The 5114-nt window shown below is 37.2% G+C and overlaps 1 pseudogene; it reads right to left on the reverse strand.

The window, feature by feature from the left end:
* Positions 1 to 4141: 4141 nt before the first annotated feature.
* LOC110304663 (olfactory receptor 1468-like) lies at positions 4142 to 5114 on the reverse strand (annotated as a pseudogene).

The raw sequence follows: 5114 nt of genomic DNA on the forward strand, positions 1-5114 counted from the left end.
AAATATATATAGAAAAATAAGGTATTTATTTGAATGTGTAGAGAGATAGTAGAGGAGGTTGGAGGACATTTTTCCATCTTTTACTCTACAGTGTAATCTGTCTTTGGTAGTAAAATGTGTTTGTTGGAGGCTGCATAGCGTAGCTTCTGTTTCCTAATACAGACTGCTGAACTATGCCATTTTGTTGGGGGAATCAAGAACATTAATATGCAATTATTAGTAAAATGTTTTCCTTACAACCAGTCATTTTCTTGATTTTTTTTTTGTTATCTTAGACTGCTTTTGGATTAATTACAATAAATTTTTAATGACCTTTGGCCACTTTGTTGTATTTATCCTTCTCTTTTATTTGCAGTTAACCTTCCATGAGGGATGGCATAGAGGTCACAAAAATCAGTGCTGTGATTTTCATAATGGAAACTTTTCATTTCTCTTTCAATTTTCATAGAGAATTTTGATGGGTAGAGTAATATGAGCTGAAAGTTATGCTCTCACAGAACTTGAAACACATCTTTCCACAACCTCATATCTTTAGGTGTCTCTGTCAATAAACAGGTGTAATTCTTATGGGAGAGATTTCCCCAGTGACTTGATCTTTTATTATGTGTTTTTAATATTTAACTTTTTATTAGATATTTTCTTTATTTACATTTCAAATGTTATCCCCTTTCCTGGTTTTCCCTCAGAAAACCCCCATCCTCTTCCCCATCATCCTGCTCACCAACCCACCAACTCCTGCTTCCTGGCCCTGGCATTTCCCTATACTGGGGCATAGAACCTTCACAGAACCAAGGGCTTCTCCTCCCATCGATGACTGACTAGGCCATACTCTGCTACATATGCAGCTAGAACTATGAGTCCTACCATGTGTGTGTGTGTGTTTTTTCTTTTTTTGGTTGGTGGCATAGTCCCAAGAATCTCTGGGGTTACTGGTTAAGTCATATTGTTGTTCTTCCTACAGGGCTGCAAACCCCTTCAGGTCCTTGGGTACTTTCTCTAGCTCCTTCATTGGAGACCCTTCGCTCCATCCAATGGATGGCTGTGAGCATCCACTTCTGTCTTTTTCAGGCACTGGCAAAGCCTCTCAGGAGACAACTATATCAGGCTCCTGTCACCAAGCTCTTGTTGGCATCCCCAATAGTGTCTGGTTTGGTGGTTGTATGTGGGATGCATCCCCAGGTGGGGCAGTACACAGCTATTAAAAATAATGAATATATTAAGTTCTTAGTCAAATGGATGGATCTGGAGGATATCATCCTAAGTGAGGTAACCCAATCACAAAAGAACACACAAGATATGCACTCACTGATAAGTGCTTATTAGCCCAGAAGCTCAGAATACCCAAGACACAATTCACAAAACACATGAAACTCAAGAAGAAGGACTACCAAAATGTGGATACTTTGATCCTTCTTAGAAGGCAGAACGAAATACCCATGGAAGAAGACAAAGTGAGGGGCAGAGTATAAAGGAATATTTTAACTTTTTACTTAAAAAGTCACAGAGACAAAGTGTGGAGCAGAGTATAAGTGAATATTTTAACTTTTAACTATGTCACAGCATGTTTCCTTTCTGGTCCTGTGTCTTTGGGGCTCTGCAGGCCTCTTGTGCTTGGATGGGCATATATTTCTCCAAGTTTGTAAATATTTATTTTATGATTTATTAAAAGTATATTCTATGCATTTTGATGACATTCATCTCATTCTTCTTTTCCCACAGTTCAAATGGTTGTTATTTCCTGGGGTCCTAGATTTCTTCCATGTTTTACTCATTTAAAATTCTCAGCTGCCCTTTATTAAGCAACTCATATCCTCTGCCTCGTGTTCCAATCCTGATACTCCATTTCCCACATTTCCTACTCTGTGGGGGAGGCTTTTACTGAGGATGTAATTTGACTTACTCAGTGACTCATTTCCAGTGTTATTTCTGTTTGAATTTTCTTCTGTCACTCTATTTATTGAATTATTATTCTATTCTAGGCTTGTGCATATTCATGTTTTCTTTGAGTTGTTAAGTATAGTTAACACTGTTACATTCTTGTTAAACTTTAAAAATTATGTAAAAATTAACAATTCTTAAGTATTTTTATAAAATAAAAACTTATAAAATGATTCATCCTAATCAATCTCTTTCTGTAAATATATACATGTGTGTGTTAGGTATACATATATAGATTAGACACAACAGGGCTGAGACACATATATAGATACAGATAAAGAGATAGAGTTAGAGATAATGGTAGATATAGACATAGAGAAAGAGAGATAATAAAGTAACCCAAAGTAAGATTGTATCATTTAGAAATATAAAACATATACACTAGTATGTTCAACATAACACATATTGTTATAGACATAGCTAGATATATTTCCATCATCTATAGCAGTGCCATGCATATAGACATAGATGTCAATATAGGTACAGATACAGAGACAAAGATAGAGACAGACATGTAGACATAGATGTAGACATGTCATATGGTGTCAAAGAAACACAAAGTGAGGTTTTACTTCTTAGAACTGCATAAATAGGGACTGATCCAATATCTTGACTTTGTTTCTTGTTGTACAATGAGTATAGAAGTATAGATATATAAGTTGTATGTTAACTTACATCCTTCTGAACATGTTTACCCAAAAGGAATGACACTTTGCTGCAGCATATTGTAATATTGTTTTTAATTTGGAAAAATGTTCATATTCATTTTTAGTAATTGTTCTATTTGTTGAAATTAAAATAATACTACAAATTATTTCCTCTTTACTTCATTCAAATACTCCAATGCAACCCCAAGTCTTCTCTGAAATTTGTGCCTTAATTTTTAATTGTTAAATATATCCCAATAAATCTATATACTTCTATGGATATAATTTCAGGACTGATTATTTGGTTTTGAATACCAGTTGGGGGCATATTACCCGAATAGAAGACTATTTTATTACCCACTCTCAGTATCCCTTACCTACCTATAGTTATTTTTATACCATTGAAGCCCCATGGAGTTTTTCTCTCCCATGTTAGCATGTCTTTTGTCATTGTTTGGGCCATGTTGATGAGACTCTATAGATGTAGATTCTCTGACATTTTTAACAGACATAATCTCATTTTCTGTTCCTTTGGATCTTACAATTTTTCTATTTTTTCTTTTGTAATTATCCTAGAGCCTTAGGTACTGCAGCTGTGTTGTAGATGTATCTGTGAGTTGGGACTGGGCACCCCAGGATCACTTGTTCTTGGCATTTTCATTGATTTTGGTTTTCTGTAATGATCTCTTGTCTTTAACAAGAAGCAGAAATCAGAGTAAGTAACTAGAAAGCAGATAAGGCTTTAAACTCTCCAAGCTTGACACCAGTGATACTTCCTCTGGCAAGACTGCTTTTATGAAACCCTGCAAACAGCTGGGTACAAAGTTTTCAACCCTGAGTCTTCAGAGGACAGTTATATTAAAGTGACTACATTCAATTCCTCTACCACCATAGTCTTATAGCCATATCATAAAGCACAGTGCATTTAATCCGACTTTAATGGTCCAATATCTTTAACAGTCTCAATATAGTTATAAAGTTAAGAGTGTCTTCTGATACTTGAAGGAATATATCATCTTTAGCCTCTATAAGGTAAAAAAAGAAAATTATATAATCCTAAGGTACAATGTAACAGAATATTTATTAACATTAAAGGGGGAGTAGTAGAGGTCATGAAGCATATTTAAAAAATGATGCTACAGCCTCAAAAATATTCTTAACACAATGATAAGATCTGAGGACACATTCCTATTTATACATTGCATCTCTGTCCTTTTCACTTATAACCTTATAACACTAGGTAGAGAAAGAAGGTTAGAGGGAAAAGAGGGCATTGATTTTGATAGACTACTTCCTGCTGATTAGGGACATCAAGTTCCCTGGAACAACTTTGATATTTGTTTTAGGATATGTTCTATCAGCAACCAGCAACCAGCCAGCAAGAAGCAGCAAGTAGCAACAGCAGTAAAAGGAGCAGTAGCAGCAGCATCACCACCAGAAGCAACAACAACTGCCCCACCAGCATTGGCACCAGCAGCAGCAGGAGGAACAGCAACTTCATCAGCTCTTGAGAGTCTAGTTTTTGTTTGTTTGTTTGTTTTGTTTTAACTACTTGATTACTTTATAACAACATCTGAAATGTAGTTACCATAGTTAGAAGAGAGTTTTCTTTTGAAGCACTCGTTTTAGAGCCTCCTTCATGTCTCTGTTCCTAAGGCTGTAGATGAAGGGGTTCAGCATGGGAGTCACCACAGTGTACATCATAGACATGACAGTATCCTTCAGAGTAGAGTCATTAGCTGATGGACATAAGTACAGACCAATGACTGTCCCATAGAACAGTGACACCACAGACAGATGAGAACCACAAGTTGAGAAGACCTTGTGTATTCCTCCAGTTGAAGGGACTTTGAGAATGGAGGAGACAATATGCGCATAAGACACTATGATAAGTAGAAATGGAAGTATAACAACAAGTGCTCCAATTATCATTATCATTAACTCATTAATGTGAATATCAGAGCAGGCCAGCTTCAGGAGAGCAGACAGGTCACAGAAAAAATGGGGGATTACATTGTTTTTACAGAAAGACAATCTAGTTAAGAGCAAAGTGTGCAACATGGCATATAATGTTGTCAGTGCCCAGGACAGCAGCACCATACTCACACAGAGGTTTGGACTCATGATTCTGGTATAATGAAGAGGGAAGCAGATGGCCACATAACGGTCATAGGCCATGACAACAAGGAGTAAACTCTCAACATCACCAAAAAACAAAAAGAAGTACAATTGTGCGAGGCATCCTGCATAGGGAATGGATGATACTTGGCTCTGCATGTTTTGCAGGAAATTGGGCATTGTGACAGTAGAAAAGCAGAGGTCAGTGAAGGACAAGTTGCTGAGAAACAAGTACATGGGTGTGTGGAGATGGGAGTCCAGATGAATGAGGACAATGATGACGAGGTTCCCTAGGACAGTGGTGAGGTACATGGCCAGGAACAGGGCATAGAACAGGTGCTGGTGCTCTGGGGGTATGGGCAGGCCCAGGAGGATGAACTGGGAGATGACAGTTTGGTTCTTTCCAGGCAT

Source organism: Mus caroli, unplaced genomic scaffold (genome assembly GCF_978045245.1).
Source record: "Mus caroli unplaced genomic scaffold, Mus_caroli_1 scaffold_13, whole genome shotgun sequence".
Lineage (NCBI taxonomy): Eukaryota > Metazoa > Chordata > Mammalia > Rodentia > Muridae > Mus > Mus caroli.